We start from the raw sequence: 26,774 nt of genomic DNA, 5'->3' as shown, positions 1-26,774 counted from the left end.
TCAGCTATCACACGGTGCTATTTACGTTAAGTCACTGTCGGAGAGAGCGAGCTGTCCCCTGTCAGCTGTGACCACTGGGCTCTACTGAGAAAGATTTTTAAAAAAGCCTCTGCAGCGATTTCCCTCCCCTTCGTTTCTTAGCTGGAAAAGCAAACAAGCGTCCCGTAGACAAGCTGGAGTACTGGCTAAAGGGCCCGATCCGGGCAGAATGCAGGATCGGGCCCCGCGAGGGAGCCCAGCCAGGTGACCCTCGTAGAGCCTGTGGGTGTAAAGGGGCCCGAACAATCCCAGCCCTGTCCCAGCCCCTCCCGGCGCTTGGCTGGCGGCGCTAACGCGCTGCAGAAGGGAGCCCCGTTCCACGCGGGCGGAAAGAGACAGGAGGGGTGAACGCTGAGGGGGAGGTTCCTTCTGCCTCCCCCGGCCCCACCATCCCCCGGGGGCCGCTGGCCTCTGGCTGCAGCTCAGCTGGTCCCCGACTCGCGGAGGAAATGCCGGCAGACCCATTCGGGGGGCACCGCGGGGGCGGGCGGGCTGCAGGACCCCGGCGGTGGATTGATCGGATTCTCCCAGGTTACACCAGCGCACCCCGCACCCCACCCCGCGGAGTCCCACTTCCTCGGAGCGAGCCAGCTGCGGGGCTGGGACAGGACAGCCCCGGCCTCTGCCGTGTGACTAACTCCTGTTCTCTGCAGGGGAATGTCCGCCCCCGTCCCACCCCCCCTTCTGTGTGTGCCCTGCCCAGGGCTGGGTCTGCAGGCCAGGGCTATTTCGGAATAGCTTATTGCGAAATAAACCCCTCGTGTCGCCACAGCCCTGGGACCCTGCAGACCGGAGCTGAGTTTAAAAGTCCCAGCAGAAGTGTGTGCGCGGGCGCGCGGGCCTGTGTGTGTGCGCGTGCTCGGGGCTGTTCTGTGAGTCCCCCAGGTCACTCAAAGGCTCATTTCCACGCACAGCTCCACCGCTTGGGAAGCTCCCCCCCACTCCCCCAAGTCTGTCTCCGGCTGGAGCCGTTTCCTAGGGGAGAAGGACAGAGGGGAGCCCTGCTAGTCCGTATCCCCCCAGACACCAAGAAGTCCCGTGGCACCTTATAGTCTAACAGATTTTTTGCAGCATGAGTTTCCGTGGGCAAAGACCCGCGTGGTGACTTGCATGTAGCTTCCTCGGGCTAAATTCCTCGCTTCCTCCTCTGTGCGGCCAGTCCCGTCCTTTGCACCACCTCGCCAGGGGCTGATTCGCTTCTGGGGCCAGACCGCGGGGTAAATGCTCAGCGCCCGAGCTCCGCCCCACCTTCCTATCAGGGTGGGAAAAGCGCCTGTTACACGGGGGAGACTAAACCCCCGCGATGTGGGGCTTTTTGAGCCGCAGTTGTCCCTCTTCCAGCAAGAAAGAATCAGATTGAGGTTTGGGGGGAGCGGGGCCTTCACGTTCCACCCTGGCTGCACCGGTTCAAAGACACCGGGGGAGTATTCCTAGGGTGAAGGGCTGCGTCTTTGCAAGGTACCTGCGCGGGGGGGGCTGGCTTCAGATGAAGGGCCTGTTTCTTCTGCTCCGTGGGGCTGGTTTGTTTCAAGCTCGACCCCGCGCAAGCTGTGATTCTTAACAAGCGCAGACTCGCACCTTGGCACGGAGCAAGGGGCTGAGCGAGGGAGGAATTTTCACTGGGCTCCAGCCACAAGGAAATGGGTCAGGTGGGGGTTACAGGGTGTCCCTGCGAGAACCAGGACCGAGGTGCGGTAGGGCGAGGCGGTGAATTGAAAGGGGGAGAAAAAAATCATTCAGAGGCGTAGCCGAGTTAGTCTGTGTCTTCAAAAACAACAAGAAGTCCTGTGGCACCTTATAGACTAACAGATCAAGGCCCGCTTGCCCACGGAAACTGATGCTCCAAATCATCTGTTAGTCTATAACGTGCCACAGGACATCTTGTTGTTTTCGGAGAAGCGAAGGGTTTGAAAAGCACCTGTCCTCCTTTCGGTAAAACGAAATGCCAAATGACCGGACATGCAAAAGCTGACGGAGAACGTGGCAACTTCACGGGCTCTGTGTGTGTTTGTGTAAAATATAGTCAAGCAGAAAGGGTATATGTGTATATATCTCTTTTTGTGTAAATATTGTGTGTATACAAAATATATACAATATATGTGGTGTGTGTGCGTATGCACCATAATATAAAGGTCACACTATGTATCTATCTATATATACGGGTGTGTGTAAACACATATAAATACGCTATATATATACACACACACATACAACATATATATAATGTACATACACTGGATACACACATACAACAATAATGTATATAGTGTGCGTGCGTACATACACACATACAGTGTATGTATACACACACTCATACAACATCTATAGAAAATGTACCAATACACACATGCTATATCTCCCCTTTCCGCTTGAATATGATCAGATATCTTAGTACTAAAATAACCGTCCCGTTTTGACAGCAGCAAATGCGAGCGGCATATTTCCAGCATATGGCCGCACCTGCATTGCCTGCAACACGCATCTCGCTGGAGACACACTCCATGTTTTGCGTACCAGGCTCCTACAGAGCCTAGAACCCAGCAGCAGGTTTCGCAGCTCCGACAGCTGCTGGCCGCCATTTGCGCCGCAGATGAAACCCTGATGCCGAGAAGTAACAGAGTATTTGGCTTTAACTCCACCAGCGAAGGAAAAGCCCCGTCCCTCGCCGGGGCGCCCGTTGCTGGCTGCAGGGGTCTCTGGGGGGCTTTGCTTTGCTTTGCCAAGGGGACTAGAAACCAGCCCCGGGATCCCTGGGAAAACGCCCCGTGAGTGGGGCTAAAGAAAAGCGCAAATTCCGAGCAGAGCACTAGCGCGCGCGGGACGGTCCTTGCACTGCCCCGAGCCCCGCGCGCGCAGTGTGTTCTCACTTGCAAACGTCGCATCGGGGAGTAAATCGGCGGTAGCTGAGTCGGGCGCTGGCGGGTACCCGCGGCCCTGGGAAGCACCCGGCGCTCTGGCTGCATTTGCGTTGCCCACCCCCAAAGTCCCACAATTTCTGGCCGGGCTCTGCCTAGGCGGGGGGGGGGGGGGGCACAACGACATACTAGCGGCACAGAGGGGCCCTTGCCGGCTGGGTAAATCCCAAGCAGTCCTGGAGCACCCTGAAGACTAACAATTGTATTGATTGGGCCGTGAGCTTCCCTGCGCCTGACCCCCCCTCCCCGCCCCGCCCCGGTGCAAACACCGCCAGGGATTTTCCTCTCCTTTCCGCGAGTCCCACCCTCGTTATATGCTGGCCCATTACCAACCCTTCACTCCCTTCTAGCGCCCCGTGTACTTGGGTGTGGTGCCTGCCACGTACGCGCTGCGGGTGTGGAGCTGCCCTAGACACATGGAAGCGCAGCTTATGTTGTCTGCATCTAGGCCAGGACCCAGAGCCCCGGGGAATCCGAGGAACGGAGCCCAGGGATGTAAGTCTATAGCCAGTAGGACCGCCGAACGCTGGTTGGTTAGGAGAGCTGGAGGTGCGCGGAATCAGGGACAACCAGGGGGTGTGTGATTGCCACGTGTGTGTGTGTGTGTGCTCATTACACACGGCGAGAGAGACACACACACACGCTAGGTATTTATACCTACAAACTGCATCTGTGTGTTCCTCAGTGCGCCATCTGTATTTTGCCATAAAAATGTGTCTCTGGCCCCCAAGAGACAGGTGGGCGAGAGACCTGCCCCAAAGGTGCCGATCTCAGCTGTGTACAAAACACACCGGTTTCTATAGCTGCAGAAATAAAACCCTCTGTAGCTGAATGCTGTAGGGTTGCCTATAAGGGTGTGTGGCGGGGTGAGCAGGTAGGCAGATATAAAAGCACACACCTCCCTCCGCAGGTGGAGAGACGTTTGGGTAGGAAGCATATATCGTGTGCAGGGATAGAGCAAAATTTACTTATTTTGGTGGCTGGCTGGCTGGTTAGCTATCTAGCTAGCTAGTCTTATGAAAACCTATGCCGCAATAAAATGCTTAGTCTTTAAATTGCCACTGGACTCCTTACCGTTTACCCTGCACAGCCAGTTCTTCAAGGAGATGCGGCGTTCCCCAGTAAACCCACTGCCTTTCTGCCCTCGTGAAAGTGACCGAGTGGAAGCGATCACTGGCTGATCGGATACCCCGCCGTCGTGAAGGGAAACCGGACATGGCCCTAAATTCTTTACCGCCCACAACTGCCTATTCCTCGATAGTAGGGCTGCCCAGCACTCGCATTGCTGTGAGTTTTCGGAGGGTCTGAGGGGTGGGGGGGACTCCAGCCCTGGGTTCGGACAGATGCACAGACCTTTTTAGGTGCATTGCATTTGCTTCAGCGCGTGGGAGCGGAACTTTTGCAAAGCGTGAGCTGGTATCGCCTTAAGCGGAAGGTTCCCACGCCTCCCAGCGGAAGAGAGGCTGGAGTTTGCTGTTAATAACAAGGGCCTTTTCTCTAACATGCTGCATTTTGCAGTCCTCTTTTGCGTGTGTGAAAACACGTGTGTATATATACACTCTTCCACAAGACCCTTTAACAGAGTTCTATCATTAATGTTGGCTAAAATATATAGCCATGGCATTATCTATCTATCTACCTAATCTTATCATATGTAGCTACACATACCATAATCATATAGTTGCAACAGCTATAAACTAGAGACATATAATTCTATATTGCAAAGCAATATTATATATGCCATACAAGAACGCCTCTATGGAAGCCCATATTTTATGTTAGCTACAGATTAAGAATTTTCTATGTATGCCGGCGGCCCAATATTTAGCTTCAGCCGTTGTCCTGTAATGTGGTTTATGTCCCGTATCTTGGACGTTCAAGGAGAATAAATGTTGCTGAGCAGTGGGTCTGTGTGTCCGTTCATTTATAATTTTTTAAAGGAAAATGTCTTTTTTCCCCTTTGTTGGGCTGTCGTTTAAATGCCAGAGGCTTTTGGTTTGTGGTTTTTTTATTTTTTTTTAAATTATAATATCAGCTCAGGATAAAGCATCCCAAATATTTCCAAAAGGTGCTTTCACTGCAGCAAGGAAACAAAATAAATCCAGGTTTGCAAATGAAGCTGCGAAATTTGCCAGGATATTTTTTTCTCCCGCAAGAACTGGCTTAAACAGCAAACAGACAAAATCGGTACCGAGGAATAAAGCAAATCTTTGTGGTAAGGCAAGAAAGTGGAGAAACGCGAGGTCCCCTACCAGTTCCAGCCCATTCAGAGCAGTGACAACACACGAGCTTCATTTAAAGGCCAAAGCCATCACTTCTTTTAATAGCTACTTTGGAGCCCGGAAAAAAAATGCATTGTTTTAGCATAATCTGCTCAGAGAAGCAGCCTCCTTCTCCACTAACAGGCAGTCCAATGACATCCTGACCTAACCGCTGTGGATTGTTTTCTGCAAGAAAGCTTATGCCTGTGTTGTGTGTTACACGTTATTGAGAATTTGCCAGAAAAAGGGAGATCTTTGCAAATTACAAAGCTCCGTTTCCTAGGAGCTTTGCCAGCGCAAATGGACGAAGCCGGTCAAACCAAGAAGCGCCTTTCCCTAATACAAAGGAAGGGAAAATTCCAGTTTGGAAGCAGAACCCCCGGGTTTCTCTCCTGTAAGGGGCTGGTCCTTTTCTGCCACTCCACGCCACTCAATAAACAAAACAAAACTCTGCTGTAGCGCAAGCCGCAAGGGGGAATACACAGTCAGTTTCACCTGCCGGCTGGAATGCTGGGAAGGAACATCTCTTCAGGGACCTACCTGCACGTTGGACCCCCCCCACCCCCGGTGCTTTTCAAAGCGCTGCAGTTATATCTGCCGGCTGCAAGCCAGTGGCAGCGGCTGTTGTCTGAGATTTACCTTGGCCTGGAAGGGTGAGCGCAGCACGTGGGTAAGGGACCTCAGGTAACTGCGGGGAAAGACGGGCTTCCGCTCTTAGCATTGCGGCGCAGCGCGTCTGCCCTTACCTAGCGCGGAGGCGAGAGCACAGGTGAATGTCCCGCGCGAGGATCCTCGGTTGCGCCCGCACACGCCCCCCTCCCCCCCTCCCTCCAGCGACATATGGAATGATCTATCGACAGGCGTCGATTCCCGTCTTCTTTCGCTTTTTCGGGCTTTGCCGTTCGCCTCCCGAACCGTTCCCGCACGCGGGGCAAGGGCGTGTTATTCGTACTTTAACTCCCCCTCGCTCTTCGTGAAATGCAACGTGATCGGGGGTGGGAGGATCAAAGTGAGATTTAATCCATGGGGAGGGGGAGAGGGACTCGACTGTAGCTTAATAAACGGACACAGCAATCCCCGAACCAGGGCTTTGCCACCTGTATCGCCCCCCATGGATATTCAAGAAGGAAACAAGCCCACGGTCCTTTCGGGCTGCAATTGCACCGCTTCTACTTCGCCCGCTCTTCAGCCAGCTCCAGGTGGAGCCTTGCTGTGGCTCTGCCCTTATGAAGCAGCAACCCCCCACCCCCACCGTCCTTTCATAAAACGATCCTGCTGGTAAACATCGCAGGTAACTCTCGGGGGCGGTAAGAGGCCCACGTGCCCAAGGGGGAGGGAGGTGACAGGTTCCCACAGGCGGAAACTCCAGGCGGTTTGGCTTGTTTTGGGGGGACGGCCTGCCACGCCCCCCGACCCGAAACAGGGTCCGTACACGCGCCATGAAACAGGAATCGCCCCACGAAAACTCCCCGGCCGCTGGGAACTGGGGACCTTTCTGGCGGCCTCAGGTAGCGCGTGGGAACCGGCTGTGCGGAGGCCAGACCCGCTCCGCGCCCAGGCTGCGCAGCGGAGGTTGAATCCATGAGTGTTATTAGTATTGGGTTTCGCCGTCTGCCCGACTGCAGAGCTGGGCCCCCCGGGGCGCGCTCGCTCCTTCTGGAGGGGGCGGTGAAACCGCTGTGGCTTGGCGGCGGCTCTGGCCGTTTCACACGGCTGCCATCAGCACAGTTAGGGGCCGGGTTGCCTCCGCTAACTTCTGCCTAATTCGGGCACTAGGCCAATGACTCCCTTCAGCGGCTCAAACTCTAGCGCCTGAGCTCTGCAATGAGGGTCCCTCTTGGGCCGGCGGTGGGAAGCGAACCCGTGGCTCAGGCGGCCAGCCTCTCGCTCGCCGCAGAAGGGCTTCCTGTTTAAACCGGCAAAAAGCCCGCAGCTGTTTCCCAGCAGACCTGGGACCTGGGTGTCATTGCTAGACCTGGGTGTCATTGCTAAGAAACGCGGCAAGAATGCCCCCCGGGCTGCGGGTATAGGTTGCCCTATTTGCATATATGGTAATGAGCTTCTAATTGCCGGGCGGATGGGCTTGGCTGCTGGATTGCTAGACATGCACAGGTGAAGAAAGCTTTGCAACGCTGTTACCCCCTCCCCCTTCCAAAACATCCGTGTCATGGATGAATTTGACCTCCCAACATTTTTTTGAATATAATACGTGTACTTTACGTACAGGCTACGTGGAAGGCTCTTTGGACAGCGCGTATATATCCTGGCGCCTCACACGCCTTCCCCCCCTTATGGGATTTTTTTCCCCCCTTGTCGATTCCATCTTCAGGGTCCCTGCTGGAGACTGGGGCTGCTCCTCCGAGGATTAAAAGGAAAAGGCGCGAGAAAGAGCGAGCGGGAGAGAAAAGCGGCAAGTAGCAAATTCGTTTTCTAGCTCGCTAAAAATAATAATAATAATAATAATTAATAAAACAAGACGCGTGACCCGAACATGCCGCCCCGTCTCCGCAGCAGCGCGAGAGGGGGCTTCGTGGCACAGCCAGGAGGTAAGCAACAAAGCAAGGGTGTGATTTCTTTAAAAGAGAGATTCCAGTGCGTGTGTCTGTCCCCTGGTCCCTTCTGCATCAGCCGGAGAAAGGGAGGATGAAGTTAAGATGTCTTTTTAGCCCCCTTTCCTTTGGAGTCTGAATCCAGGAGGTGCCACCCCCTGGCTGAACGCTTTTGTTTTGCCAATGACATTAAAAATGTACAGACCGATCTGTCAGCCTGCCTAGCCCAGACCTTGAGCTGGGAAGGGTCCCAACGGCTGGGGCTCAGAGAACACCCCTGAAATCCTTGGACCCACTTTGCACTGCAAGGGGGAATGTGTGTGTGTGTGTGAGAGAGAGAGAGAGAGAGAGAGAGAAAGAGAGAGAGACGCGAGCAATCAGGAGCGTCTCTTTTTAATTATAATTTCCCCCCTCTTCGCGTCCTTTCTGCTAATGAGCAATTTTTAAGAGGGAGGGGGAAGGGGGGAGAGAGAGGGAAAAGCCAGGCTCACGTGATCTTGGGAGGTGTTGCGAGGGGGGGTGTTTAAATAAAGTCCCATAGAGTGATGACAATATGAGATTTGCCAGAACAAAAGGCTTGGAGGCTTTGGTTGCTGGACACGTATGAGGCCAGACGAGCCGCTCGATTTATGGGAGTTGGTGAGAAAGTAATAATAATAATAATAATAATAATAATAATAATGAAAATGTTTCAAACAAGAGGAGGAGGAGGAGGAGGTTAGAGAAATGTGTCTCCCCGAATCACTGAAGCAGAAGTAATCAAAGCAGCGTGCAGAATGGGGAGTGTGTGCAGATTTTGTAGGACAGAGTAGTTGCAACCGGGGTGCCGGTATGTTTTGATTCGTTTTTACAAACACCACGAGCTACCCATGGGGGTGATGGGGCTGGCAGCTGGGGCGAGGCGCGGGCTTTTGTTTAAATACAGAGATCGGTGTTTCAAATGAGAGACAACCCCCCCCCACTTCACTGACACACCGGAAAAACCGGAGTTAGACATTCCCAAGCAGGGCTACCCCAGAGCGGGACTATATCTATATCAGAGGCTACCAACTCACGTGGTATGAATGGGGTGTAGTCTATCGGTACATGCATACCACCTGAGCTGGTAGATATTGATTCAGATACACTCCCCCTCAAAGGTGCCCTCTCCTTTTGAAAGGTCAGTTAGGGGAACCCTGTCTATCTATCCCCAGCCACCTCCTCTAGCTATCACGCTGCCTCTCCCTGGACAAACCCTCTACCTACCTATCTATCCCCAGACCCACCCTAATCTATCGATCTATTTCTCTCCAGACAAACCCTCTACGGCATCTGTCTGTCTAATCAGCTTTTCCAAATCATGTTGCAAAAGGTAGGAAGGTGCGATCTTTACCTAGCGCTCTGGCGGGTGGGAAAATAAGAGAACGGAAGTGAAATTAACCAGTAGCCCCAGAGGCATCTCAGAGGGACCAGAGCAACAGCTTCGCCCAGAGGCGAACCCTGAAAACTTTGCAGGGTGTGCTTTTAAGGTGGGGGGAAGGGGTATTATAACTGGGGACTGCAGGCCTGCTGCCGGGAGTGAGGTTAAGTGTGATGATGTCTAAAAGTGGCAGTTTAAACGCATTTTAAAAAATATTTCCCCTCCCCCTTCCGGGAGGGGGGGTGGGTGATGGTTATTGGACAAAAGTTCGACCGGGGAGCCGTGTGGGCGGGGGAGGGGCGGGCAGTCTGCGAGGGCTGGCTGACAATGAACTTGAGACGGGGCTCATCAGCATGCAAGAGGGCGGCTGTGGATGAAGTTCAGGGCGTCCCGAGTTCCCAGGCCTGCCCGGGAGGAGGGACTTTATTATGCATTTTCTACGGGCCGTTAGATTTCTGCTGCCTTCCAGCGGGAGCCGGGGATCTACCGTGGAAACCAGACCTGACAGACAACAAAACAAACAAAAACATCACGGGACCGTAGCCAGCCAGTTATTTATTGATACTAGGCAGATCTGAGCAGCAGCCTCCTCCCACCGGAGGGGAAACCAGAGCTCTGATCCCTCCCGTGCTCGCTCTCTCTCCCACATACACCCACCGAAGTTTTGCAAATCCAGGGGTACCTCCCCCGCACCCCCACCCCAGTCTAGACTTTCACTCTAGCGCTTCCTATGCCTTCATTCAAAGCGACTTGCCGGAGATGTGATTATTATGGTAATGCTGATTCCCCTCCTCCCGCCCCATTCCCCTTCTTTTAAAGACCTCCAGTCTGGAAAGCTCAACTTGGGCGTTTGACAGCTGAGATTTCCACGATCTTGAGCCTGACCTAGACGAATTCCTAGACCTGAAGAGGCTTTGGGGGGCAGAGGGGAGGGAGGGGGTATGTGGAAAAGACAGCTTTAAGGTTATTGGCCGCGCTGAAAGAGGCGCCACCCCCATTTCAAGACCTCCCCCCTTTTTGGGAAAAAAGAAAAAACCTGCCACTAGAATCTTGGCCATTCATGTCGATAGATCTCTTCATGTCCTCGGCAGCCGAGGGGCAGCAAGAGGGAAGAATGGGAGAGGGTGGTTCTTCCTGGAGCATCTGGGGGAGACCCCCCCTTTATTTTTAGATCAAAAGCGATCTTGGCTCCTGCCCCCTCGGCTTGCTGCCTCTCTCTGCACAGCCCCGTTCATTGTTAACGAGGACTGTTTTTTGGAGGTGGGGGAGGCGAATATTTTGGGGAGAGGACTCCGGGCTCTTTGCCCGATTTGTTACCTGGGTAAAGACCCACGTTCCTTTGCAATCCGGGGAGGTGGGGGCGGCGGGGAAAAAAAAATCCTGAATGGACGGACCGCCGCTACGTCACCCCACGCACCAGCCAGCCCTCCACAAGTGGGTAGGCTGCGGGGAGGAGTGGCTCATTCCGCGCACCTCTGCCGGGCTGCAGGCTCGGGCTCGGAACCCCCCTGGCCGGCGCTGGTAAGTGCGAAGGGTAATTGCAAGCCAAGGCGGGCAAGCCCGGGCGCCGCGTTGCAGCCAGAGCTGTGTTCCCCATGGGGGCGGGATCCGGGCCGGTGCTTTGCTGCTCTGCGGCTGCCGATGGAGTCATCCGTGCGGGGGAAGCGTGGCTGGTTTTTTTGCTCTCTCCCCCGCCCCCCAACCTCCAGAGCCCCTCGCCTGCTGGAAAGCGCACGATCCTGGGGGGTGGTTCCTATCGCCACGCACCAGGATGGCTCTGGGCTGCGGGCACAGAGAACAACCCCCACCCCCACCCCCAGTCCGCAGCTGCCTCCCGCAGCTGAGAGGGAGCCGGGGAAGTTTTCAGCCAGGGAGAAAGGCGGAAGCTCCGCGGGCTTCCGTGTGTGAAGGGCCGTGGGTGGCCTCGATGCTTCAAGCCCAGGCCTTGCTAGGGGAGACAAACCCAGCAGCAGCCGCCGCGGCGGATCCGTCTTTATTTTCCTTCCTAGCACCCTCCCCCACCGCCCTCCCAAAGTCCTTCCTCCGACACCCGGTTACCCGGGAGCTTCGCGATCACCCAGCGAGCGAGGGGTGAAACGCCCCGCAGAGAGGCTGCTGTGAATTGCTCCTCATCTGGCCTATTCCCACGAGCGGGGTTTGTCCGGGTTTAATTTCCCAACGCTGCTTTATCCGTGAGCCGGAGTCCATTTTCTCTTGCTCCACCACGCGCCCAGGAAACCTCCCCCCTCCGCCGCCCCCGAAATGTTGGGGTGACTTTGGCACCGAAAGGCAACAAAGCGCAGGATCCATTTCGTTTACTATCCACCCCCTTTTGGTTTAAGCGCGTCTGGGGAGCGCCCCCCTTCAGGTTTTAAAGACAGAAACGAGACAGGCCAAGGAGCACAGCGATGATTTTTTTAAATGCGTGCCTCTTGATTGTTCCAAAGTGTGTGTGTGTGTGTGTATGTGTGAGAGAGAGAGAGAGAGAGAGAGAGAGAGAGAGAGAGAATTCATTCTGAAAGGCCTAGGTTGGATTTACAGTTGAACCCGTCATATGTGTGGGAGAAATAAGGATACAATTCTGAAAAAAGGGAAATTAAACACCTCACAGGCCTTTTGATCATCTAAGGCTATATTTAGTAGAAACTAATTCCTAGATGGGGGCGAGGGAGGGCTGCCTATACACAGACGTAGCCTCTTTGCAAGCACACTTAGATCTGTTAGGCTGTAGCTTTACAAAAAACAAACAGTCCTGTAGTTATCTTAAAGACCAGAGCATTTATTTATTAAGTACGCTGATGAGCTTTTGTGGGTAACGCTCAACTTCTTCAGATTGTCAGATTGGAGCAGATAATACTCAGATCTCTGTGTGATTGATCATAAAGGGATGGATGGTAGATAGAAGATAGATAGATACACGGATAGATATCTATGTGTCCATCTATCCATCCCCATAGCTAGAGAAATAGATAGATCATAAGGGGATGGATGGATAGATAGATAATAGATACACAGATATCTATGTGTCTATCTATCCATCCCCATAGATAGATAGATAGATCATAAGGGGATGGATAGATGGATGGATGGATTGATAGATACATAGATAGCTACATATGATTCCTTCCTTCCTTCCTTTCCCACATATAACAAACACATCCACACACCAACCACCGCTTCAGGATTGCCTCTCTTTCCCTCCCTCCCTTAAACAAATTACTGAAAGACCCATGGAAAAACGCACGGCTTAAATTACGCCTCTCCCTTGCTAGGTGTAAATTGTGTACGTTTGTGCACCACCATTGTGCGGACACCTATACATGTGCCGACTAACTCTTTTTTTGGGAAGCATGTATTTTTAATCGCTCTCGCTTCTTTTTAGCCTGACAGGGATTTGAAACCCAACGGGTTTACCAGCTAACCCTTGAAGTTTTTAACGAGAAAGATTACTAGGGCCTTCTAAGCCACAGCACTGAAATAACATTATCTGGGGCTCATGATCAAATAAGCAGATCTGCCCTCATGGGTTTATGTGTATAAAAGAAACTTACATCTCAAGTTACAATAGCCTTAAGTGCTGGGCATTAGCACCGGAATTTCAGTGCTAAAGACCCTTCTCGTTTGCAGAGGTGAGATCCCTTCTGTTAAAGCAAAGCACATTTGTGAAGTACAAAGGGTCTTACGTCGCATCTACTTTCACCTTTCCTGGAGAAACGTACATTGGAAGGGAAAGATGTACTTCTCAGCAGAGTTTTCGTATTGTCTCTCTGTGTGTGAAGTGTGTAATGGACAGAGCGGAGTGATTTCTCAGCCCTGCCAGTTCAGCCTGACGTTTCAAGTATCCACTCTCCTGTGGCAATATGATGGTGGAGCCTGGGATGGGCGAAAAGTCTCTTTTCAAGCCTTCTGTGGAATTTAAAAGCTACCCTAGAAAAATGTCCAGCGAGCAGCTCTCCCCCAGAGGTAACACACCTACAAAATCAGCCGGAAGTGCATTTGTCAGTTACCACCACGCTGCAGAAATATGGCTTCCTTACTATAAATAGAAGAAGCTAAACCTTGCACCCAAACTGCCTGGTTTTAATGCAGCTGTTCCGAAGGGGGTTGGAGGCAGAACCCCAGGCTCTAAAAATTGTCCCGGTGTCCTTTCTGAAATTCTTGCCACTGGCCTGCGGAGCCGTTTCCAGGCCTCGCCCCTCACCTCGTGTTATGAAACACACCTCTGTGTTCGGTCCATACGTTGCAGGGAGATGCCAGATGCAGGGAGAAACAGACAGAGTTGTGTTGTGTTCTATTGTGTCTCTGAAAAATCTGCAGCATATTCCAGAGCTCCAATACCCAGGCGATCCAGCCAGCGATCGCCCTGGATACATGCAGATTTTTTAGGCCAGGTGCGAGGAGATTTTAATGTCTGCAAAGATGGAGTTTTATTTTTCTGAATAATGGGCCCTGAAGATTCCTAGAACTGGAAGGAACCTGGAGAGGTCAAGTCCAGGCCCCTGCCCTCCTGGCAGGGCCAAGCACTCTCTGGACCATTGCTTGAATTTTTCTCTAATTGCCTCTGTGCACATGAGAACATTTCATTCCTAAGACCCTTTCGGGTTGCCAGAAGGGGATCTTGGTTCGGCAGCGTCGGCAATAGATCATGTTTTGTGTCTGCAGTTTCTGTCTGCTTTCAGTGTCCCTAACCTAATTTTATATAGAAATACCCACAGCATGTTTCCATCTTATGCCTCATTTGTTAATGAAAAGGTGCATCTCTCTCTCTCTCTCTCTCTCTCTCTCTCTCACACACACACACACACACACACTGCAAATTATTCTGAGCCTCACATAAGACGTCTAGACCGGGACCTCTAAAATGCTAGGCTAATAATAAAAATGCGCGTTCATCGGCTTTCTCTCAAGGGATTTTGAGTAGGAATGCTGAATACACGTCTTCCGAGTGTAGGCAGTCCGCGTTAAAGAGCCATAGCCCTGGTGATTCTTCTTCCGGTAGGTAACACCACGCAGATTAACCAGCATAAATCTTTGGTTTCCCTCCCCCAAAAGGAGCTTGCGGTGTAGGTACTAATTCCTGAGGTGGGTATTTTAAACAGAGGGAGGAAGAATGGAGAGGTTGGGAAGGGAAGCGGTTGTGTTTTAAATATTCCCTTTTCATAAGGCCTGGGAGTTGTTCAGTTTCAACGCGTGTTCAGGGTAATGCCAGGTCCCCAGGGTGTTAACCTGGGCAGAGGGCCTCTCGTGCTAGGACACTGCGTTGAAACTGACCAGGCGCACAGCATTTTTAACTCTTCCCCTTTGAATCTCTTCTCTTGCAGAAAAGATCCTGCTGTCCCGGGGAACAGGTAGAGTCATTGCTTTGCTTAACATCTCTTTCGGCCTCATGGCGACGAAGGCACTAGAAATACCTTGTGAAACTCCCCCTCCCCCCACCGACCCCCACCCGCACGCCATTCCAGATCTCTGTCTATTGCTTGCATGGGTCCTGCATGACTCCCTTCCACGTTTTATTGTAGTGCGCTATAGCCTCTTGATGCTACCGAGATAAAAAGGGATGGGAGATCTTCTGCGGTCACATGCACGGTATATTATTCCGATTCACTCCTGATTTATATCACTAGGAGAGAGATCAGCATGGAGCCCTGCAAGCTGGTTAAGTCAATATCACCTTAACTCGGGCTGTGTCATACAATCCACACAGGGACATCGTGTCTTCACGTCCACGCAGACAGCATTCCCCTTTCTCTGCCTCTCTCTAAAGGCGAGCCGGGCAGGTACCCACTCTGAGCAAGGCCATGCAGGCTACATACACAGATAAGGAAGAATGAAAACCCCAGGGTGCCTTTTAAGCTTCAGCCCTGCACTCATGCACTGGGGCTGCGACATGGGCAGGATCCCTTCAAATGCTCTGTACAGAGCAAGAGATACAATTAGTCATTATTTTTTTTTTTGGAAAATGTCTTCCAAAGATAGAACATAGTGTTAAGCAATTACTCTGGTAAACTAATCTACAAGTACTTTAATTTACAAGTACATACATGGGTATGTGATCATCCCTCCCTCCCTCCCCTATCTCTGTCTATCTGTCTATCTATCTATCCTCTTCACAGCAAACATACCTATGTTTGAAAGGAGATGAGACATCTTTTCTCCCACATCAGGTAGACAGGAAATCTGTTCTCTACATTCCTTTCGTACAACAGAAACAAGTCTACTGCAAATAGCAAGAAGTCCTGGGGCACCTTGAGCAGACAAATGTATTAGGTCAGGAGCTTTCCTGGGCACAAAACACTTTCGCAAATGAAAAATGGAGAGGAAAAACAGAATCCAGAGTTTATATTGCGGAGGGAGGAGGGGGGAAGAAGAAGGTTACCTGTCACTGGTAGTCTATTGCAATGAGAACAAATCATTAAACTATGCCATTATTCCTGTCTATTTATACAGTATTTAGAGGAAACACCACTAAATAAAAAAGGAAAAGCAGTCATTAGGTAGTGCCAGGAAAAGGTTATAAAAGGCAGGCGAAAGGATCCCTTTTGAACTGCTCTGGGGTATACAGCACAAGCTAAGAACAGCAGTTTCTGGGGTTTGCCAGTTTTACTAAAGAACCTGAAAGTATCTAGTCGGGGATTTGAAACAATTATGTGTAAGGGAATCCGTCTGAAAAGCGGAAGGTTCTAAGGCCGTGTTTCATGGACTGCATATGTAGAGAATGTAAGGAATATGTGTGTGTGTGTGTATGGTGATTAATATAATATAATATAATAAACATAATATAATTATAATTAATATACATGTATTATAGCAACGTGTTTCTCAAAGCATATGTATGTGTGTGACCATACACCTATATGCGAATGTAAATATCTCTGTATAAATGCCCCTAACATGAGTTAGCTCCAGCTGGTTACACGCAGAGATTCATATGCGCATACATAAGCGCCGGTGTATAGCTGCTCACACACGCCTGTGTTGCTGAAGAAACAGCATAGGTGTGTGCGCACACAACCTTTCTTTCCCCTGCGATACGCTTTGAAGATGTGTTGAATCCCGTGTAGCATTTTCAGGGGCTGACCTGCGTCCTACACAAAAGCAGGCTCGCCTGGAGTAAAACGTATCTAAATGATTTGAGCAGGGCCACCCTGCCAGACGTTAGTTGGCCCTTTACAGAGCAGCCGCGCATCTCGCTGTGTGCGTTTTACCAGGAGTTTTGGTTGGGTCCTTTTGCTCATGTTCTCACATTTAAAATCTGAGCCCATTCGGGTTTGCTCTTAAAAAAAAAAGCCATTTGAATCTAATGCTTCTGGTTGAAACGTGACTGTTCTCGGCTGGAGAATTTATAGCGCAAAGGTGCCAAATCTCTTTTTTTTACATCGGGTGACTTTTTAAAAAAGCTAACGAGCCGGTGTGGAGGGTGGAGAATAATCGCTTTGTATTTTTAACTGAAATCCCAACGGAATTTGTAAAAACTGACAGTAAAGCAAATGCAACTGCAACAAATGCTCGGCAGAATTTTCCCGAAATATTTCAATTTAACCCCGTCTCTATGAAATGCTTTAAACTAGACGTCAGTATCCTGGTCTATTCGTTGGAGGAAGCCGGTGTGTGTGTGGTTGGGGCAGAAGAGATGGCAAAACCCATCGGGAAGAAAATAGGTTTGTGATCGTACATTGCTTTTGGACGGAATTAGCTGAGCAAAGAAGCAGAGGGACGTAAGATAAAATAAATTAACCCCAAACACTTCAGGGATCCATAAAGGGCCCATTTAATTAGATGTAAAACTGACCTGTAAATGATAGGTTTGGGGACTCGAGCTGCGGTGTTATGGCTTTAAACACAAAACATTTGCATCAAACGTCTCGGGCAATCACACTCGGATTTTTAAATATCTTCCTTAAGAAACAAAGACGTGACACCCAGCCAGCAGCCTGCAAGGGGAACGCTTTCTACTGGCGTCGGTGCGGAGTTGTGTAAATGTCAGAAGAGCCATCCCTGACACGCCGCCGTCCTGCTGTTAGGTCCTTGTGTCTAACACATCCACACACGAAGTGTGTGTGCGCCTTAGTAACAAGGCACTTCAATCGATACACAATCCTGTGAGTGAGATGAGACAGGGCGGAGGAGGTCACATTTGTATTGGGCCAACGTCTGCCGGTGAGACCCGCAGGGGTCCCGCATACACGGACGGTATTTCGGAAATGTACAAGTTCTTAGCCGGCGGGAGAAAGGGAATTGAACGCCGGCAAGTCCTGTAGAAATCATGGAGATTTGGGGTGGGTGGGCAAATGCTCTTTCACAATTCCCCTCCACCGGGCTGGAAACGCAAACCTCTGGGACGGTGTTGAAAGTGTATTTCAAAAGTTCTTGGGTTCTGTGTAGTTAAACCGCTGGAATGCTTTGCTCAGCGGTGACATGCTCCGGGGATCTGGGACTTAAAAAAACAACAATAAAATGACCTGCTCCGTGGTTGGAGGGCTCCAGCGATGAAGCCACCCAGGCTTGATTTTCTTTTGGGCTGAAGCAGCTGCTTCGGCCCCCCATGGTTAACTTGGAGGGCTCACAGATGCCCTTCGATGCTAAGGGGCAGTGAGCGGGGCCCTTCTCGTGCAAGGGTGCCCCTTGATTTCTGGGGGTACACACACCTCTAGGGCTGGAAGGGACCTCAGGGGGTCATCTAGTTCAGCTCCCTACCCTCTTGGCAGGACCAAGCACCATCCCTAACATCTATTTGCCCCAGATCCCTAAATGGCCCCTTGGAGGATTGAACTTGGAACGCCGGGTTTAGCACGCTCATGCTCGACCCCCTGAGTGATCCCTCCCCCTGACTTAGCATCTGGCTGCTTGGCGAGAATGGAGTTTGTGGTACGAGGTAAGAGGCTTCTGCCACCCGCGTGGGAAAAATAGAATCAGAGAAAATCACAGACTTCCAGGGCTGGAAGGGATCTCAGGAGGTCAGCGAGTGGAGGATCAACCCTATAAGAAAGGCACCCCGCGGCCTGCTTTCCCCTCTCGGGGCTGGGCTGTGAATGAAAGACCCCCGATTTTATTTGTTTAAAGATACAACGCCGCGCCTAACCTTCGTCCCAGCCTCTGTCCGGGAGAAGACCCATCTTCCGGCCTCAGGACGGGGAGGCAGTTTGAAGCGGATGAGATACATCAGCAAACTTCTTTTCCCTCACCCAGGAGGAAAATCCCCGACGGGCGGAATTCCTTCAGACATCCTGCGGGCTGATTCCGCAAAGCTGCGCTCTCCGGCTTTACTGCGGCCCTGGGGAAAAAAATCTCTGTTCTCTGTCCCCACCAGCAGCTGGGCCAATAAAAGGTACCCACCGCTGGCCCCTGCTCAAATTTATTCAGGCTCCTTCTTGAGATGAACTGTAGAAATTGCGGTGAAGTTCAAATCTGGGTAGAATAGGCATCTGAGGGCGAAATAGAAGCAAATCGGAGATAAATAATGTTTTATAGCCGATGCAAGACATTCTCCATCTTACGAGCCGCCCAGAGACTGAACATTGAAGCAAGGCGCGTGTGGCGAACAGTCGTGGCCTTTTTGAACATCTGTGGCTAGGCTTACACTACAGCGCTCTGTCGACAGAAGTCACTGTCGCAAGAGACTCTGTTCAATAGCCCAAGCCCAAAGGCAGGAAAGGGGTTGATAAAGGAGAAGGGCGTGAAATGGCCTTTCAGGAATTTTAACATTTCAGGAAGTAAGCAAAATTGCACACCGTGGGAAATGCTGGAGAGCTTTCCTTCCAAGCGATTTCCACGCAAAAATAACAACACCGGCATTTTCCCAGTCTTTTTTTTTTTAATAGATCTGACCTGGAGAAAATCCACATTTTAAAGCCAAAAATTCGCCGGGCTTGGTGAAAGAAAGAAGGGAGATTTCTGTGCAATTTAGAGCGCATCTGAACACACACAAACCCCTAAAGAGCAAAAGGGCAAAAATAAGACTCGGAATAAATACACGTCCCTGGACATGGGCGTTTTCCATCTTGCTCAGTTACTGTTTACACCTCGAATGCCTTAGGCGGGATTCATTTGGTGCAGATCGCTTTAGTAGCAGGCAACACAAACCCGTGTTTTTAATCCAAGGCGGGGAGGAAAGGAGCCATTCCAATGTTTGCGCTGCCGGTAGCAAGAAGGAAAAACCTCTCTGGCCTTTACTGCATTCCCAGGTATCGCAAAGAAGGCGGAGTGTAAACGCAGTCCGGGGAAATGAGAAGGACGGCTTTAGCTAGCGGGATACGAAAGAGGTCAGGTGTTGGGAGGCCCTGCCGGTAGTTCTGCGGCAGTCACGATGCCTGTAATAGAATAAGGGTTCAGACCCCTCACGGGCTCGCCCGGAAAGTACACGGCCGGGCGCGGTTTGGGTCTGAGCGCGTAGCGCTCAAGCGGAGTGAACGTGGTGTGACTCCGGATCGGACAGAAAGGGGCAAAGCGGAGTGTGTGTGAGGCGGAAGCCGGGGAAGCCGAAGCTTGGTAAATAATGAGGAAAGTGGACCAGGGTTTAAATAAGAGAGAATATTTGCTAACTGACACAAGTTAACAGATTTTCTATCTGTCCCCATAAACTCTGTCTGTCTGTCTGTCTACGTCCACCCACCTCCTCTGTCTATCTGTCTACACACAGAGATCATGTACCCGCATAGGCTGTTGTCAGTCTGAAGGTCACTCCCCACTCTTAGGTATATCTCTCTAGCCTAGCGTCAGCGGGCAAGCTTTGGACGCGTCGGTTTCTAGCGATTTCCACAGAAGCAGAACAAGGCCTTGAGATGACAAACAGGGCGCAGCAAAGAGGCCTCTGACTATAGAGGAGTGGAGGCGGAATGAAACCGGAGTCACTCCGTAGTAGGCAGGAGGCAGGGATCCGGGGAGACTAGGCGGGTGAAAGGGAAAATGCAAATCTGGGCACCATTAAAATAAGGGGCAATCCGAGCAATACAAATTCTTCTCGCCCTTGGTTCCCTTGGTCAGAGGTGCATGAAAAAGCCTCGCAGAAGCAGCTCGGGAAGTGGATTGCATTATTGCCTTGCAAGGTAGAGGCGTAGGAATAATAGACTCCTTTGCTGACTGTGCTTGTCTGGCCTTGGATGCTGAGAAGAATGGGTTGGATCAGGTCATGCGCAGGAGAAGGTAACATGAGTTTTTTTTTTTTAAATCTGATTTTAAACTAAACGAATTCCCACCCGTCTCCATGCAGAATTCTGGGGCAAAATGATGCACGTGAGAGCTGCTTGCGGTCCAGCTTTAGCTGAAAGGAAACTCGGCGCTCCCTCTGATTCAAATCTGGTGTGATCTAAAGTCCGAGAGAAACCACCAGACGCCCCCCCCCCCGCATTGGGTCATTAGAAACTGCCCACAGCCCACCGGAAAATGCTGCCAGTACCACAGAAGGCGGATCCGGCATCGAGCGGGGAGAAACGTTATGGGGTTTCTTTACCCCACACTGGGGCTGCTGGGAAAGGGAGGCAAAGCCGCCAGCTCGGCCGCTGGAGACGAGCAGGCCGGCAGCTGCGCGTACGCGCGCGTCTGCACCGCGGTGGCACAAGCCTGGGCGGGTGCCCCGCCGCCCCCCTTCCAACCCGAGCGACCACCGCGGCGTGGTTAGGAGCCGGGATGAGCTAGACCAGTCGGACCATTAACAGGGGTCGGGGAACGGAGCCGCGGGGGCGAATGAGACCGCCGCGCTGCCGGCGGCTGGTTGCATGCGCCGCTGCAAGGGGCATTGGGGCGAAGGAGGAGCCGCGGGGCAGGGGAACGAGCCGGGCGCATCTGCCTCGAGCTCCACTTCCTCTCGCCGGGTTCGCTCAGCTCATTGATGAACTGCCGGGCGCCGCAAAGCGGTTGGAGCCCGGGCGGGTGACGTCAGGGCCGGCCGGAGCCAATCAGGCGCAGCGGCGAGGGAAGAGAGCGTGAAAGAATGAATGAAAAGTGCAGCTCCCCTCCCCCTCCCAGAGGCTGCGGGCAGAGCCGGGGGGAGGGAGGGATAAGGAGCGAAACCGGGGGGCTGCGCGCAGAGTGGCTCAGACCATGTGAGGGGCTCGCCGGGCTCGCATCGGGATCCGCTGGGGGTCGTTTGGCGGGGGGTTGCCTTTGCCTTCCAAGTCCCTGCTGGAAGGGGGGCGGCCAGGCCAGGCTGTCTAGTCTGAGGAGAAGGAGGAGGAGAACCCGCGGTGTTTTCAAGGGAATCGGCTCTTTTCCACCCACCTCCGACCATGTAAGTGCTTCGTAGCCTAGAAGGGAGCAGATGACTCGGCTGAGGTGTGTGTGTTTGTCTGCCCAGGGTCACCCGCCCGTGGGAGAGCTGAGCTTGCCTGACTCTTTTTTATATTTGCAGTCCTACCTTCCCTTCTAAAAGACATTGCTTCTTTAAAAATAATATATTCCCTGATGCCTTTTCCCATTCGCAGTCTTTTTTTTCCTCTGCTTTCTTGAGATGTTGATGGACTCCTGATTTTTTTTGTGGTCAGGTATTGGTATAGACGTCTATAAACTTGCCTGCTTGCCAATGCACAGGCTACGACCTATGTCAGACCTGTGGCATTTTAAAAATTATTATTATTTTGGGTTTTTTTTTAGTCTTGCAGTTTTATTTAAGCTTTGTACATAAAAATAAGTCATATTAAATATTTTAATTCTCCACCTTAAGGCACATTAAAGACTTTAATTTCCTATCTTAAAATAATCCTATTTGATATTAATGGAAATGAGTCAAGAAAGATGTGCACCCAGTGAAGGAATGGAAGCTTTTGTGTGGATCTCATAATCACTGTATTTTTCGCTTAAAAATGTGTTTTATGGGGCCTGATCTTGTCCCACTGAAATCAATGGGAGTTTTGCCTTCAACTTCAATGACTAACAGGATCAGGGTCCCCCAATCTGTTTATGTTCCATGCACTTGTTCCTACTGTTAATATTTGCATCTTTTTATTTATTTCCCATTCCTTCTGAAAAGACATGTGCCACTGAAACCTGCTGGCGAAAAAAAGAAGGCTTTTGTTTTTGTTGTTTGGCTGCTGATGCTGCAGACGTCAGGGGTTGGTTGTTATCTTTGGTTATCTAGCTGTATGAGTGGTGTCAATTCTTCATAAAGCTAGATAACCGAAAGTAAAAATAACCCCATTACACGCCTGAGGAGGATGTGGAGAAGAAAGAAAGCCACTGAAAGGAAGAGGCGGGGAGAAGAAAGAAAGAAGAAAAAAGAAGAGGAAAAGGCACCTTTTTGAAACTGGATTTAAAACTGGAGGTAGGATTTTTTTTTAAGAACCTATTTTCATCATATGATATAAAGGAGGTGTTATTACTTGAGTGCATGTAAAAAAAAAAAAAAAACCAAACCAAAACAAAAAAACCCACTTGTCTTAAGCAAAACTAACATCCTTGAATTGCACAAGTATAACTTCGAATAAATGATGAATTAGTCAAATAGCAAGACTCTGACTAAAAAGAAGGGATGCAGCGTAGTTGCGTAACCAATCAGATCTCACCAAGGAATTCATAAATCTATGTAGATTGTCTTTTAAAAATACTCTTACTATATACCTTTTTACTTTACCAATCAAAGGTGCTGTGCATTGCATTATACAAAAAAAAAAAGCAGCAATAGCACAGCAAAACATTGATCAGTGGTTGCTTTGAAAATATGGGCTCTTTTTCTCCCCAGTTATTTACATTTTAAAAACTTAATTCCATGACTTTTATCATTTATCAGGTATGTGTGTGGAGGAATGATACAATGATTCTGAAAACGATTTGTTGCAATTTTCTGTATAATTTTTTTAACTCTATCTACACAAGCATTTTTCAAAAAGGAAAAAAAAATATTTTACATTTCTTTACTGGATTCAAGCGTCCAACACTGGACATTTACACCCCCTCCCCTCCCAAAAAAATTCGTGTTCTGGGTAAATCTACATGCGGTTAACAGGATTTTACTGAATTGCATATAATTGGTCCTGTCTGACTTCAAATTCACTCTGGTCTTGATCCCCTTCATTGGATTTCCTGCCGCCTTGCTCCAGATGGACTTTGAGAATTCTGACCTATTTTATCTTGAAAGGGAATTTTGGGTCAAAGATTTGGCCTAACCGTGCCTTATTGACCACTAACGATCAGTCTGGTTGATCTAGCCTTCATCGGTAAAAGTATACCAAACTACTTGGAGAGGTTTCTTCATTGTATTTTGAAGAATTTGAAGGTCCTATAAGGGATTAAAACACCCCACCAACTCAGGACTCTAGTCCAAGAAACAGATTTCATAGTCCATGAATAAAAAAAAGTCAGAATTAAATTTCAGTGTCACCACTGGAAGTACTTTTGGAAAAGAATGCTCAGTTGCGCTGCAACTTCATGTGAGTCCTCTCCCGCAATGTGTAGAATAAGAATTTACTCTTGACCTTTGCTGGCCCTGTTAATGTCTATCCTGTGCAGGAGAAACCAACATGGATATAACCTACCCTTGGTGTTGATGTTGTTCTGGGCACAATATAAAAGATTTATCCTACTTTTATAGGATAAATTAATAAACAAGATTCCTGCGGCTTTCTCCCCCCCCACTCACGGGGCCTTTAATTCAAAAGTATTCAATACCTGCCTATGATATATTTGCAGTCTAGTCAGTGAAAGTCTAAGGAATCTACCTGAGCTACTTTGCCAACCATCTATTTAGGTATTCACATCACCACAATCACTTTCATATCTGAGCACCTACTATGTATTTATGGATCTATTTCCCCAGTGCTCCTGTGAGGCAGGTAAGTTATTAAAACACCAATTTATCGGTACAGGTTGAAACTCTCTAATTCAGCACTCTTATCTGGCAACATCCCTAATCTGGCATGCTTTGAGGTAGCCACTCTACGCTTATCATGGGTGCAGCCAAGTGGTCCCATAAAGTTTGTTTCCAGCTACCAGTCCCGGTGCTCGGGGTTCGGTGCTGTTATTTAGCTGTAATTTACCCCGAAATGTCTTCTAAGATCCCAGTAAGCAGTGGCAGTGTTGGTAACGTGAAAGAAAATATTCACCTCCTGTTGTCAGGCAAATTCTCTCATCCAGCACTAGTCAGGTCCCAAGGGTGCTGGATTAGAGAGGTTCAACCCGTATCATGAATCTTAGATGTACGTCTCTTTGTGTCATTGCTTACATCAGTGCAAAGTATTGTTAACCTGGACCGGTAATGTTTTCACATCCACTGGGCGGTAGCATCAGTGTCGATGCAAAGTGGTAGAGAATCAGGTTAGGTAAGGTTAAGGGATGACAGAAGTCAGTGGAAAGATTCCCATGGATTTCAGATCAGCCTCAAGGTGACTATGCAAAGTCACGCACAAGGTCTGTGGCAAAGCCAGAAACTGAGAGTCAAAATCCCCTCCATGCTGAGGTCACTGGCAGTTTTATCACAGTCCGTCACTCTGCCTACCATTTTCTGACTCCCAGTCCAATGCTTCATAACAGCATCCTCCCTCCCTAAAAAGCAGACTTATTAAATGGGTGCCATTGAGGAAACGGTAGATATTAGAGATGTCGGCATAGTGGGTGAGAATTTGCAGGATGAATGTTGGAGTTCAGTTTGGCTTATTCATTTTGTACACACGTTTGCTTCACACAAGTGCTTGTGTGAATGCATTTGTTCACACCAACATTTGGGGCATGGCCGCAGGAAGGGTAGATGCCTATAAACATCCAAGCGAGGATGCTTGTACATGAACAAAAGGATTGGTTGTTGGATATGTGCGACCTGCCATTGGTCGCTTTCCATTTGAAAAAAAAAATCTGTCATCCAATCAGGGTCTGGGAACAATACTATGTGATATTTTTTTTTCCGGTGACCAATCACACACTGTCAGTAATGCAGGGGAGACCCTATAGGCTGAATTTGTTGGCATAAGCTGCCTGGGAGTAGCAAAGACATGATCAGAAAACGAGGAAGATTTAATTCTCAGTGAATAATTCAGCCCGATGTAGCTGACCTCTGGGGTAAAATCCCTCCCTTGCTGGAGTCGTTTGCATTATGCTAGGCATGAATTTGATCCCAGAAGTGCAGGTTGCTTTGGGCTACAACTTTAATAGCACATAGTAAGCAATCAAGAGAAGGGCTGTTGGGCCAAACTGCTGGCATGTGATTCACTGCAAAGGGGCCTTAAAGTGAGAGTGGATGTACACCCTCCTTAAAACCTCTTTATACTCGTGGGCCAAGTGCAGTGTGCAGAGCAGTGATGAATTGGAGTCTGTATAGGCAATGGGACTGGTTCTCACTGATGAGACCCTGTACTAGCGGCCTCTCTCATCCCTTCCACCCATGTGCAGAATAATTTTTATGTGCACTGAGGTTTGTGCAAATGTGCCCCACCCACAGAAACACAAAACCTGGCTGTGGGCGCTCTGCTACTCAGCTGGGCAGCCCCGGAATTTGTCCTGCGTGGCCACACAAGCACTCAGCTCCCAGGGAAAACTGCCCTGTATGTCTTTCTCGAAAGGTAAAGGAGCCTTAAAGCCAGAGTAAACATTCACCCACTTTGAAGGTCATTTTATGCTTGCAGCCTGGTGTAAAGGGAGCTGGGTGTAAATGAGAAGCAGGCCTACCGATGGCTCACCAGTGGGATGTCAGGTTATGAATTTGGTGCAGTGCTTGTTCCTTCACGGGCTAGGGTTTTCTCTCTGCAGGTTGATTTTGTCTTCCTGATTTTCATAGGTCATTTTGTGTCCAGGGACTCGGGAATACACCATAGTGATGGCATCCTCTCAAGAGATTTGTGTGGTTCGGATGCGGTTGAGGTGCCTGCTATAGAATGTCTAAGGGGCTATGATCAGAGATGGAAGGATGGGTGAGTGTTCTCTGTTCTCACCTGCAATGTCTGGCCATCACTAAGCGTTGTGTTAGCTACCCAGCTGAAGGTTTGGCTGTTTATAACAGCTTCATGGCATCTGAACACTTGCAAATCCAGGGCTGGCAAATAGTTTACTTCTCCCCTGCCTCCCCAATGTATACTCCAGCACAAGCCAGTTGCAGTAAGAAATCCCAGTGTATTGGCCTGACATTGATCCAAATTGCAGCGTACATGCAGCCATTTAAGCTTGCCTGGACATTCTGATTTGACTGGTAAACACTCAGCAGTGTCTGTTCTGTTTTCCCTAGGTAGGCATAACTCTAGTTGACATACGCTGGCGTTCTACTTGCCTATCTCAAAGAGAGATCAGCCCCTCATTCTGTTACATACTTAAGAGTGGTGCAGGTTTTTATTTATTTGTGTTTATTTATTGGAAAAGAAGCTGCAGTACCGTTCTCTTCTTCAGTCTTTGGGTACAGTGTTTTGGGGGTGATATTGCAATAGAATAATAATAATCCTTTACTCTGATGGGGGGAGCATTGTCTGGAAGACCCACAAAGAGCTTTGCAAACTGTGGGCTTCATTTCTTCATTTAGGGCCTCCTCCCTCATTCAGCAAAGCACTTAAGCACCGATGGGTGTGGAAATCCTATCAATGCAATGGGACATCAGCGTGTGTCTAAATCAATGCGCTGCTGAAAAGGAGTTGACCACTGAACTCCTGTCACAGTGCCTAGCATTAAGCACGTCCCTGCACCTTTTACGTTCCTGCAAACTGGGTGC

The 26,774-nt window shown here is 49.9% G+C and overlaps 1 long non-coding RNA gene across 1 annotated transcript in view; it reads left to right on the top strand.

The window, feature by feature from the left end:
• The first annotated feature begins 22,361 nt into the window (after window positions 1–22,361).
• The window catches only part of LOC142003498 (uncharacterized), a 59,169-nt gene continuing 54,756 nt past the window's right edge, over window positions 22,362–26,774 (top strand). Inside the window, exon 1 of the long non-coding RNA XR_012642846.1 lies at window positions 22,362–22,415. This is a non-coding gene — a long non-coding RNA (uncharacterized LOC142003498). The remainder of the gene's footprint in view (window positions 22,416–26,774) is intronic.

The sequence above is a fragment of the Carettochelys insculpta genome, chromosome 30, assembly GCF_033958435.1.
Source record: "Carettochelys insculpta isolate YL-2023 chromosome 30, ASM3395843v1, whole genome shotgun sequence".
Classification (NCBI taxonomy): domain Eukaryota; kingdom Metazoa; phylum Chordata; order Testudines; family Carettochelyidae; genus Carettochelys; species Carettochelys insculpta.
This window is presented reverse-complemented; position numbering and strand designations above follow the sequence as displayed.